The sequence below is a fragment of the Elephantulus edwardii genome, unplaced genomic scaffold, assembly GCF_000299155.1.
Source record: "Elephantulus edwardii isolate Elephantulus edwardi_28Jun2011 unplaced genomic scaffold, EleEdw1.0 scaffold00038, whole genome shotgun sequence".
In the NCBI taxonomy this organism is placed as follows: domain Eukaryota; kingdom Metazoa; phylum Chordata; class Mammalia; order Macroscelidea; family Macroscelididae; genus Elephantulus; species Elephantulus edwardii.
The window spans coordinates 15978256-15991952 of NW_006399788.1; the positions used below are offsets into that span (position 1 = coordinate 15978256).

The 13697-nt window shown below is 38.6% G+C and overlaps 1 protein-coding gene across 1 annotated transcript in view; it reads left to right on the top strand.

Annotated features, from left to right (window-relative positions):
* Nucleotides 1-13697, top strand: part of ELP3 (elongator acetyltransferase complex subunit 3) — a 150192-nt gene that overhangs the window by 60983 nt on the left and 75512 nt on the right. The window lies entirely within an intron of this gene.

A 13697-nucleotide genomic window follows, 5' to 3' on the forward strand; every position in this document is an offset into this window, starting at 1 on the left:
TTTTTTTTAATTGTACTTGTGGCAAGAATTACTATCAAACTCCACTCATCGGGCTAAAGACCCTTGTGGTGTTAGCGAAAAACTTGCCCATCATGTAGCACATCACCTACACTTGCAGATTTGGATCTTGGAGGTATTAAATTGATAAATGGCTCAGTTGGGATGCAAGAGTTCAGAGTTAATTATGACTACCAGACAACTGACTTGTGCTATTGAGACTTGTGCAAAAAAAGAGACAATGAGATTTACACAGGATAGAGCAGGGTTTAGGACTGTTGTACATAGGGTTGTTGTGAGTCACAGACAACTGGGTTGGCACATAACAGTGTTGGCAAACAACAGTGGATATATGGAAGAGCTATAATACATTTATGCCATACTCCTTCACATTATATTTATTTCCATTTTTAAATACTTCGCCTAGGTCAAGGATCCAGATTACTTCTATGATCTCTGTTTTTAAAAAGAAACCTAAAAGTACTAAGAAAAGTCCAACTGTTAAAAAATTTAAATTCTCCTTCCCTTTTTTAGAGTAATAGTAATAATAATAATAATAATTAATAATAATAATAATAATAATAATTCTATACAAGATACATTGGAGGAGTTGAGCACTGCAGATGTCTTATGGGGAAAGAGGGGAGGTATAGGTACCCAGCAAAGATTGAGGAGGGTGACTGTGTGTAGGAAGAGATAGTACAGTGTGGGCCCTTGGAACCTAAATATGGTGGAAAAGGCTTTCATGAAGAGAGGTGATCAAGCATAGCATTTCAGAACCTCAGTTTTGTAAAGAGAATGTCTCTCTCTGTAGGGGTAGGAAGAAGTGGGAAGCAGCAACAAAAGATTATTTATGAGGTCATTGATCAAATAAACAGGTAGAATGTTTATTGTCTAAGAAGAAAATTACAAATATAAAAAAGAGAATTAGAATTAACCCCATAGTATTGTGAAGTAACTTTGGTGAGTGTAAATTATGGTTTCCAACAAATACTGACATATGGTGACCCTCCTAACAACAGATCTGAACCTTTCCCTGTCTTGCACCATTCTCATCATCTCTGATAAGCTTAAGCCCATGGTTATAGTCACTGGCAAATCTATTTTGTTGAGGGTCTTCCTCTCTATTTTGTTGTTGTTGTTGTGTACTGTTGAGTCAGAAGCAACCAATACGTAACCCTCTGCCAGGTTTTCAAGGCAGTAAATCATGTGGGAAGAGAGTGTCCATCTTTATTCACAGAGCAGCTGGAACACTTAGACTGTGTACCTTTGCACTGGCAGCACGATTCTTTACCACTCTTTAAATGTACAGAAATTATGGTAGTTACAGAACAGAGTTCTGTACAAAAACGATGTTAGTCATAGAACAGAGGTTAGATCTTTTATGCAAAGCTTACTCTCAGTTGTATTTGACTTGACGACACTTAACCACTAAGTGAAACTAGTGCTGTTATATCTGGAGGAAGAAACTTCCACTTTGTACATCACTCTTTGTCAATGTGCTGTATGAAGTAATCTGGGTTGCTGTGATGCTGAACCTTGTGCCATTGGGGTATCAAATAACAGAATCGCTTCCCAGAGTGGACAGTGTTTGGTGAAGCTCCCAGATGGAAAACAGGTTGGGAAGCAGGAGTGGCATCCACTTCCTAAACCAAAAGCCTCTGGAAACCTTACGAACTTGGTGAAATGACAGTTATGAAAAGGCATTAGGTCTTTTGTTCATAGTCACTATGTGTCGTGCTCAATTCGATGGCAATCAACAACAACAATCCATAAATATAAAGTGTGTGTGTGTGTGTGTGTGTGTGTGTGTGTGCGCGCGCGCCTGCAGATCTTGGGTCTATTAAAAGGAATCAGGGTTTCTTGGAGAAGGTCTTTTTTTCAAGACTACGCAGCAAAGTATGAGACTGAAATATCTTGTTGACCGACAAAATAAAGAAGTGTTCAAAGAAAGATGAGGAAGTCAGCTTGAAGAGCTCTCTGTCAAATCTGGGGCAGCTTGAGTATAACAATAAATATTGAAGGAAAGAGATTATGCCAACAGTTAAATAATAGGAATCTCTGAGTTATGATAGACTTTTGTGAACTGAAAGTATGATTCTGGAACGTACTACTTCAGTAATTTTAAAGTACTACCTGCAACATTTATCAGCTTCTCGTTTATTGATATAGTTAAGTTCCAAAGACTGGGTTGTTGTACAGTAGTTGGCATTATGTGCAAATTTAAGCTAATCATATCAGATCACGCAGTGGAAGAGGATTACATCATTACATTACTTACTGCCAAACTGCATCATTACATAATGTCAAAACCACCAAGAATCATGTTCCAGCTATGTTGACATATAACCTTTGACCATCACAGCCAGCAGTACTATCACCTTGTAACTCCATACCCATTACTGCCAGATGTATGGTATCTGTATGCAAAATAGTCAACTTTTTTTTTTTATACTGTTGTCATAAATGTGAAATGTCTGATAAAAGTGTGAAGGAGTTGTTGTTGTTGTTGTTGTTGTTGTTGTTGTGACCCAACAGAATGTGGAAACTACAGAACAGTCTCACTGATTTCACATGCAAGCAAGATTTTACTGAAGATTATCCAAAAACGACTGGAACAGCACATCAACAGAGAACTACCAGAAGTCCAGGCTGGGTTTAGAAGGGGTCGTGGTACTAGAGATATTGTAGCTGATGTTAGATGGATCTTGGCTGAAAGCAGGGAATACCAGAGGAATGTCTTATCTGTGTTTCATTGACTATGCAAAGGCATTTGACTGTGTAGATCATAACAAACTATGGCTGACTCTGAGAAGAATGGGAATCCCAGAACACTTGATCGTTCTAATGCGAAACTTATACTTGGACCAGGAGACAGTCGTCAGAACAGAGCAAGGGAACACTGCATGGTTCAAAATTGGGAAGGGCGTACGCCAGGGATACATCCTATCTCTATACCTTTTCAACCTATATGCAGAACAGATTATCCGGGAGGCTGGGCTCTATGAGGAGAAATGTGGGGTCAAGATTGGTGGATGATTTATCAACAATCTGCGTTATGCGGATGACACAACCCTGCTTGCTGAAACTGAAGAGGACCTGAAGCGCCTGCTGCAGAGTGTCAAGGACTGCAGCCTCCAATATGGATTGAGGCTCAATGTCAAGAACACAAAGATTCTCACCACTGGACCAATTGGCAGCATCAGGATGGATGGTGAAGAGATTGAGATTGTACACAGCTTTAGTTTGCTTGGCTCCATAGTCAACAGTCTTGGCACCAGCAGCCAGGAAATTAAAAGGCGCATTGCCATGGGAAAGTCAGCTGTTAGGGACCTCTCCAAAGCACTGAAGAGCAATGGTGTCTCTTTGGAGACTAAGGTGCGTCTGATACAGGCCATGGTCTTCGCAATCACCTGTTATGCATCAGAGAGTTGGACAATGACCAAGGAGGATAGAAGGAGAATTTATGCCTTTGAGCTGTGGTACTGGAGAAGAGTATTGAGAATACCATGGACTGCTAGGAAAACAAACAGATTTGTCCTGGAAAGGGTTAAACCGGGTGGCTCCTTGGAGGCAAGGATTCTGAGGCTCTGTCTAACATACTTTGGACATGTTGTGAAGAGAGACCGGTCCTTGGAGAAGGACATCATGCTTGGGAGGGTGGAGGGACAGCACAGGAGAGGAAGGCCCTCTATGAGGTGGATTGATTCAGTGATTGGGATAATTGGGATGGGAGTGTCGGAGACAGTGCGATTGGCACAGGACAGAGCGGAGTTTAGGGCTTTTGTACATAGGGTCACTATGAGTCGCAGATGTTCTTATTAGTTACAGAATGAAAAACAGTAACTTGACAGTGAAATATAACAGTTAATCAAATGAACATCATTAGCAAGTGGTGCAAAGTAATTGTGTGCCACTTGATAGGGAAAAATGAGAATACAGGACCACTTGTGAATCTGATTAGTACAATTTGTCACACAAGCCACAAAAATTGAAAAATTCTACAAAATAACTGTCCTGTAATCTTCAAAATTATTAAGACCAAGAGAAAGCAGGCTGCAGAGTTGCTTCATTTTGTTGAGGCTAAAGAGACATGACTGAATGCATCACAAGATTCTGAACTGAATAATTTTCAGTAAAGGATGTTATTGGAGCAGTGCTTTTAAACTTGACTGAAATCTAGAATTAAATAAAAGAAAAACTATCCCGGAGGAACAACTTCGTATCTCTGCTTCAAAGCCTATCTCATCTAAAAGGATTGTATTCATATGTAGCTAGAATTTTGTGGTTTTGGAGTTCCAGGAAGAAATATATATCTGTTTGGGCTTTAAAAAAAATTTTTTTTACTCTTTTGTGTGTGTGTGTGTGTGTGTGTGTATGTGTGTATGTGTGTCCCATCAAATCGGATCTGACTAGTACAGGAGGAGATTGCCCCTCTTTCTCTAGCAGAGCATCTGGTGAGTTTGAACCACATACCTCTGGGATTGCAGTGCAGCTTCTTGCCACCAGGCCACCAGAGCTCGCTAAGAAATACATATCTGTTAATGTCCTACAATTGATTCTTGTATTTTGGGATATGCAGGGGTATGCTCTTGTTTGTGCGAAACACTTGAAAGTATTTGGGGCCATGGGGCCGTCTTATCTGTGACATGCTTTCATATGGTTTATTTGTACAGTACTTATACCTTTTCTGTAATTTAGAGATTGTACTCTCTTAATTCCCCAAAATGTAAATTAACACAGTAGAAAGCAAAGGTGCAATCAATTACATTAATAAACTGACTTGAAAACCATAAAGAACAGTAAAGATGCTACTTGCCAGCACCAGAACAAGTGTCAGGTCAGATACAGATTTTAGATTCGTAGATCCCATTGGATTTCCTACTAAAAGTAATAAGCCTGAAATGTTGCTGATAATCTGAAAAATTGGGGGTGATCGCCCTATGTTTTCAGCTTTAAGTTTCTTACGTCTGTAAACAATGAGTTATTGACATCACTCGTTAAAAGCTTACATTTATGTTCAACAAATGGTTCTGGGAAAACTGGAATGCTAACTTCAAAAAGCTGAAGTCGGATCCACATCTCACGCCATACACAAAAATCTATTCAAGGTGGATCAGAGATCTGGGAGTAAAGCCCCAAATATAAAGTTCATAATAAACAATCTGGGATCAAGCCTAGATGGGCTAGCCTATACTATAAAAAGACTACCAAATACAGGAGAAATGCGGAATCTGGAGAGGATAAAAATGATGACTGGAACCTTCTAAAGATTATATCTCTGTGTGCATCAAATACTTTGTCCCATATGATGAAAAGAAAACCAACTGGGAAAAAACATTTGGTGATACTGTCTGAGACAAGGGTCTCACAACAAGAGTTTACAGAATACTCCTGGGCCTCCAGAAGAAAAAGGCTGATAATTATAAAAATGAGCAAAAGATGTGGAAAGGATTTTCTCAGAGGGAGACATTTGAGTGGGAAGCAGACACATGAAGAAATGCTCAAATTAACTAACAATGAGAGATGCAAATAAAAATCACAATCATCTTACAGAGCAGCCAGTAATAAATGTTGGAGAAGCTGTGGAGGAGTCGGAACTTGTATACACCATTGGTGGAATGATACAATCACTCTGGAAGGCAGATTGGTGTTTCCTCAGAAAGCTGAACATAAAAATTCCATATGACTCAGCTACTGCACCACATGGAATATACCCTGAGAAATTGAGAACTAAGGCACAAACAGATTTGGACACCAGTGTTCATAACAACATTCACACCATTGCAAGAACATGGAAACAGCCCAAATGTCTTACCACAGTGGAATGGAATGAAAAATTAAGGTACATTCACACAATGGAATGTTATGCAGCATGAAGGGGCAACTTGGGAAGGACTGGAGAACATTATGCTGAGTGAACTAACTTAGTCCCATAAAGAAAAATACTGTATAACAACATTTTTTTGTAGAATGTGTACCAGGATCCAAGATGGGGAGGGGGAAACAGAGGGTTGAGGATGAAGAGGGATTTAATCATAGGTTCACATAATTTGATGGGTGGAGGGTGGGGTGGGTAAGAGAAAGACGAAACATTTGGGGTGTAAAACAATGTATATGAATTTTGTAACTAAACCAGTATAAAATAAAAATTTTATTAAAAAAAAGCTTACATTTAGAAAGGCTTTATGAAAAATACTGAGATGCAGCCAATTGAGAAAATAAGGACTTGGAAAAATACCAAGTGCAGTAAATAAAATATCCATAGGAAAATTAGAAAAGGACATGACCAGGAGAATTATGAATTTACGTATTCTACAAGTAAAAGGTTATATGGTAAGGAAGGCATGATGTGGTCTATTAAAGAAACCACCCAGTTTTTAATGGAACTCTCCTGGCTTAGTCTGTAGGGAGATGTGCGGCGAGCCCAAAGGAGACATATCGCTGGCAGCTAGGAGAGGAAGAGCAGCAGTCTCCTGTGAAGTTTACAGCCTCAGAATGATCTCACTGGAGGGTCACTTATGAGTCAGTTCCAACTGGAGAGCAATGAATTTGGGGTTCCCCCCCCCTTCTGTTCTTAAGTTTTTCTGTCAAAACCCTGTTATAGTTTTCCTTTGGAGAGACGGTCAATAGAAACTCAGACGGTAGATGACTGGACCGTCAGTTACATGTTTTCCTATCATTTTATCACTTAGGCAGTGAGAGAAGACTACTAAAGTTGAGTACAGGTTTAAAATGTTGAAATGAAGTTTTATTACTTCACATATTTGTGAGTAAATGGCAATTTAATGTCATACTATAAAATAAAAGACAGCTGGTGAAATCACCTTAAAATACGAAATTAGTAATGTCTTTTGTAAGTCTGAAGACAGTTCATTCTTTGATAGACACTGATGACTCATGTCTGAGTTTATTAGTGATGTCTAATGCATTCAGTGCCACTGGTAGAGAGACAGTTGAATTCTAGCTATTTTGTCAGATTATCGTGTTTTAGGAACCATAATTTTTTAGTCCATTCAGAACAAAGTTTAGGCTCTATGTACTTCCATTAAATCTTATTTTTACCTTTTGGTACTTTTAATATAACCCTGGTGATATTCTAGTCAGCAGTTAATGTTTTGCATTGGGGTAAACTGTTGTCAAGGATTTCTCCAGAGTTCTAAATGCAAGGAAATCAGTATAAAGACCAAGGTGCAACTGATCCAAACTATAGTTTCATTTGCTTCCTATGAATCTGAAAGTTAGACATTAAATAAGGAAGGTCAAAGAAGAACTGTATCCTTTGAAGAGGCAAAGAGTACTGAATATCCCATGGATTATCAGAAGAACAAACAAATCAGGCTTGAAGGAAGGGCATCCAAAGTGCTCCTTAGAAGAAAGGATGGTGAAACTTCATCTCACTTTTACTTTGGGCATATTTTCCAGAGGAACCAGTCCTTAGAGAGAAACATCATGCTGGGGAAGGTAGAGATGGTCCTTGAAAGAGGGGAAGACTCTTGATAAGATGGATTGACATGTTGATTATCCCAGTGGGCTTGAGCATGTCAGAATCATGAGGATGATACAGGATAGGGTAAGGTTCATATCTGTTGTTCATGGGGTCATTCTGGGTCATAGACGACCTGACAGCACCTTGCTCAATCATGATATCAAGCAGCTCTAATCTATAGGGAGTTTCACTGTTACCTAAGGTGGCACTCTTTGTAGTTTGGATATGCCGATGACTTGGTAGAAGAAAGATGGAGTTTCCTCTCATGTGACATGTGTTGTTGTTGTTATGTGCCATCGACTCACTTGCAGCTCATAGCAACCCTATGTACAACAGCCCTAAACTCTGCTCTGTCCTGTGTCAATCGCACTGTCTCTGACACTCCCATCCCAATTATCCCAGTGACTGATTCAGTCCACCTCATAGAGGGCCTTCCCCTCCTGTGCTGTCCCTCCACACTCCCAAGCATGATGTCCTTCTCCAAGGACCGGTCACGCCTCACAACATGTCCAAAGTATGTTAGACGGAGCCTCAGAATCCTTGCCTCCAAGGAGCCACCCAGTTTAACCCTTTCAAGGATGAATCTGTTTGTTTTCCTAGCAGTCCATGGCACTCTCAATACTCTAGCACCACAGCTCAAAGGCATAAATTCTCCTTCTATCCTCCTTGGTCATTGTCCAACTCTCTGATGCATAACAAGTGATTGCAAAGACCATAGCCTGTATCAGACACACCTTAGTCTCCAGAGAGACACCATTGCTCTTCAGTACTTTGGAGAGGTCCCTAACAGCAGACTTTCCCATGGCAATGCGCCTTTTAATTTCCTGGCTGCTGGTGCCAAGCTTGTTGACTGTGGAGCCAAGCAAACTAAAGCTGTGAACAGTCTCAATCTCTTCACCATCCATCCTGATGCTGCCAATTGGTCCAGTGGTGAGAATCTTTGTGTTCTTGACATTGAGCCTCAATCCATATTGGAGGCTCAGTCCTTGACATCAGCAGAGAACTGCCAGAAGTCCAGGCTGGGTTTAGAAGGGGTCGTGGTACTAGGGATATTGTAGCTGATGTTAGGTGGATCTTAGCTGAAAGCAGGGAATACCAGAGGAATGTATATCTGTGTTTCATTGACTATGCAAAGGCGTTTGACTGTTTGGATCATAACAAACTGTGACTGACTCTGAGAAGAATGGGAATCCCAGAACACTTGATTGTTCTAATGTGGAACCTATACTTGGACCAGGAGGCCGTCATCAGAACAGAGCAAGGGAATACTGCATGGTTCAAAATTGGGAAGGGCGTACACCAGGGATGTGTCCTATCTCCATACCTTTTCAACCTGCATGCAGAGCAGATTATCCAGGAAGCTGGGCTCTGTGAGGAGAAATGTGGGGTCAAGATTGGTGGACGATTTATCAACAATCTGCATTATGCAGATGATGCAACCCTGCTTGCTCATGTGACATATTGCTTCTAAAAACCTGCTGGAGGGTCAGCTATGAGTTCCTTCCTACTTGACCGCAATAGGGTGCCTTTTTTTTTTTTTTTTTTAGGTGATATTAGTACAGAAATGTCCATTAGACTTCATTCTGGTTAGGGTTTTTTTTTTGGTTTGTTTTTTTCCCCTATGTAACTTGCAGTGAAATAATGTCTAATTGTTTTTCTTTTTCTCTAAGAACAGTCAGAATTCCTTCAAAGATACAATTTTATGTTTTATATTAGATAGTACTGAGCTATTACCATGACTCCTCCATACTAATTCATTCACATATATTTTGTTACCTTTTACCTGTATTTTACATGTTTCTTTGTACTAAATACAAATGATTCTGATTTCTTTTATGTTGTGGAATGCTTTTTGTTATCAAAAATTTCTTATGCTTTGAGAAATTTAAATTTTTGCAGTATTAAGGTGTAACATTAGACTTATTTTACCGTAGATTTGTTTTTTGTGGTTTTGGGTTTTTTGGCTCTTAACACATTTCTCTCTCTCTCTCTCTCTCTTCTCCCCATGATTTTCTTTTCAAATAGTTTGTAGAATATAATAATTTCTAATATATTTTCTTCCCAATTTTAGATAGTATAGTGTTATATTTACATGCAAAATATAATATTTTCTTTAAAAGACTTCTTTAGAATCATTTAGCAGTAACAACTTTGAGAGCTATATGAAACAACTTCATATCTCTGCTGCAAAACTACCTCATGTCAGAGTGCTGAAAAATATTTTAACATAACCAGAATTTTGTGTTTCTAGACTTACAGAAAGAAACCTGTATTTAAAACTAAATGACTAAAGAAAGTATTTATAAATAACTTAAGCTTTCTGTGCAAATGTGTGTAGGGAAGGGCTGAATGTTTAAAAATGTCAAATGACTGAGAGACCCTCTGATTTGGGTGACTGAGAGACCCTCTGATTTGGGAAGAGAGACTCAAGAGCCTTTACTCTAGAAGAGAAAAACATTGATATTTATGTTGATATATATAGCGTTGTAAATCAGATGAAGGGTTGCATGAGCTGCACTCAACATCAGTGGACTTGATGATAATTTTTTAAATTAAATTTTAATGAAAGTTTACAGAGACTTTGGATTTCTATTCATACATTGTTGCACACTTTCCTCCCTATCCACCCATCCCGCCCCCCCAGTTCGTTTTTCTCTTTGAAGAAAAAAAAAATCCATTCACTGTTACACAACCTCCCTCTCCTCCATGCCCATTTTACTATGGTGGTAGTTTTTTTATTTATGTCTTTTTTTAAAACTGAACTTACCAGGGGACAAAAATGTTTGCATATAGAAGATTTTAGGAATTACATTTTAAGGATGGATGAACAAAGAAAGGAAGTAGTGGGAAAGATATTTCAAATTAAACTTCAGTGTTTTGTTCATACTTGCAGTTTTTTAAAAAAAATCGAAATTATATTTATTGAGAGATTGATTACATGATGTTTTTTAATTGGCTGTTCCCCCCCACCTTTTTAAAGTAACTTACATTTTCCTTTTATATAATTGAGTAAATAACATCTTGATGCTTTTATGAAACAGCATCCTAATGCGTAATTTTATACTACAGTCTTGAAGGGTGCAATGACGAACTGTAAAATTCCAGCCAGACACATGATGGAGTTACATTAAGCTGCTCTTCCCCACAGGCTATTTAACAGCTGTCTGCCTTGATGTGATATTTCAATCACTATGTAGCACATGAATATAAATTCCAATTTACAACCAAGATGTAAAAAAAATAAAAATAAAATTTCTCTTAAAGCATGAGAAATTTCAAACCTTTCCCAATAATAAATTTTTAAAAAATCAACACTGGATATAAGTTTAGAAGGTTTTTGATGAAGAAATTGCAAATATCAAAGCCTATATAATAAAAGGATATGCTTTAATTTCTCTTCAGGCCAAAAAAGTGAAGCTTGAAAAACCTGAGAATAATTATAATTCTTTCCTAGGTAGATGTAGGAAGTAATCACAAATGGCCATGCCATGCTCTCTGGCGTACAGATGCACCAGCGGCTCCCTAGAGAAAGATGAACAGTTTCCTCCCATGTGATAGACAGCCACTGAAAACCCACTGGAGGGTCAGCTATGAATTGGTTCAGATTTGACAGCAATAAAGTTTGAACTTTTGTTTATTGTTTGGTTGTTTTGGGTTGGTTTTTTTTTTAAGCACCTAGATAATTTTTATTGGACCATAACACTGTGCAGCACTAAAGAACAATGAAATATTCATAAATTCTGATACAACATAGAAACATCTAGAGAACATTATGTTGAGTGAAATAACTCAGTCACAACAGAACAAGTACTGCATAAGGCCACTGTTGTGAGAAACAGAAGGATAACAGAGCAAGATAGTATAAATGTTCAAAAAGGGAAGGGGACAGGGCAATGGAAAGAGGAAAGAGGTGGGAAATTCCTGGGATAGCAGAGTTTGTGTTTTAAGTCAGAGGGCTGTAACAGTGCTCCTTTATGTATTCTAGAGAGACTACTACAGTACTTTACATGTAGAAGAGCCTCAGCATTTATCGACTCCTGTCTGGCCTTTTCAGCAGGAAGGGCTTGATCACCGAAAGCAGAGATTGCCACATTTCTATTCCTTATTGAGAAAGAAGTTCCATCTGGTACACTCCAGGCATGCCACTATCAAAGACCATTAACGTCCATGTTGCATTTTTTAGTGACATAGTTTAAAGACATTTATGAGCTGTCAGCATTAATTAGTAAAATCCTGATTTATTGGGCCTTTAACTAACTTGACAATTCAAATCCACCAGTTGCTCCAAGGGACAAAGATAGGCACTCCTATGTGATTTACAGCCCCCCAAAACCCACTAGAGAGTCAGCCATGAGTCAGTTCCAACTGGATGGCAAGTTTGAGGTTTTTACTCTAATGCTTTTGTTTGTTTTTTTTTTTTTGGCTGATTTGAGGTTTCAGATAATCAAGGCCAGCTTCATGAGCATAGGACTTTGTTTTAATGTTCTGCTGTCATCATCTTGACATTACTAAATGTCAAGTTAGTAATTCACTAACTAAAGCCCTGGGTTTCTGTTTTGCATAGGTGCGCTAGTAGCGTTTACACAGGGTGCCACAAAGTATGTAGCGAGACTTTCTGGAATCCTGTCTTTTTACCATATAGTTCTGCTTGGTAGCAGCATATGATATAAATCTGTTCTTCAGTGAATTTTTCCTTCTTTTGAAGTTTTTAGTATCTTTTATTAGTACTACTCATTATTAAAAGTGTTTCTAAAACCATCTGCCCTTTTTGTCTTTTCTTCTCTTTGCTTGTGGATGCAATGTTGTAGAGATGTCGACAGTACCAAAGTTGTCATTTTAAGAAAGGAGAATGAGAGAAAGGAGTTGAGATGGTCCTCCAATGGTTAGGAGATTGGTAACATTGAGCTAATAAATTACTTGAATTAGCATAAATAAATATACTGAAGACATTGAGGGAGCTGTCATGGTGTAGTCCATTGGGAGTTGCACTGCTCCCTCAGGGGCAGCACCATTGTGGCAGGTCAGATCCACGAGCATTTCCAAGGGAGAAGCATGGACAGTCTTCTTCCATGCAGTTTGCAGCCTGTGAAAAACTGCTGGAGAGTCACCTGTGAATCACCTCCAACTTGATGGCAGTGTGTTGAGTGAGTGAGTGAGTAAAGAAAATGATAGTCACATTTCTAAATGAAGGAATTACAACACTGAAAGCAAATAACATTAAGGCTTAAGGCACTGGATTAGAGTTGGGAATATCGGTATGCGTTCCTAATTTTGTAATTTATTTACAGAAAAATGTAAATCTGTGTGTGTGTATTTCCATGAGAAGACTGTGGGGAGTTTGTGTGGGGTTGCATCGATTCTGCAAATCACTCTGGGTAATACTGATATCTTTAACAGTGAGTTTTGAATACATTAACATGAAATACCTTTCTATTTATTTATATGGGGTTAGTTGTTGAGTACTATTGAGTCAGAAACGACCTATAGCTGACCCTCCACAAGGTTTTAAGAGGCAGATAATTCAAAACAACTCTGAGATATCATCTCACCCCAGTAAGGATAGCAAAACTCAACAGAGCGGCAAACAACAAATGCTGGCAAGGTTGTGGAGAAACTGGAACCCTTATTCACTGTTGGTGGGAGTGTAAAATGGTGCAACCACTATGGAAGGCTGTATGTTGCTTTCTCAGAAAGTTGCAAATAGAAATACCATTTGACCCAGCAGTTCCACTACTCGAATATACCCAAAAGAAACCAGATTTACCACCCAAGCAAATATATGCACACCCATTTTTATTGTGGCTTTGTTCACAATAGCAAAGCATTGGAAACAACCAAATTGCCAATCTACAAATGAATGGCTAGAGAAGGTTTGGTATATTCATACAATGGAATACTACACTGCATTGAAAAACAAGGAACTCATGAACTATTATACATAATGGGTGACCCTGGAGGACATTATGCTGAGTGAAATATCTCAGTCACAAAAGGATAAATACTGCATAGTGCCATTGTTGTAAAACAGGATATCAGGGGTGGAGGGAGTCTTAAGAAAAGAGGGGATAAATAATTTATACTGCATTGAAACAAATGAGGGAGAAAACTGTTTAAAAGGAATATATGACTCAATATTATTTTCATGACAAGAGTCCAGAAGAAGAAATGCATAGTAAAGTAGATTGTGGACTTGGGGAAGGGGGTTGTATAA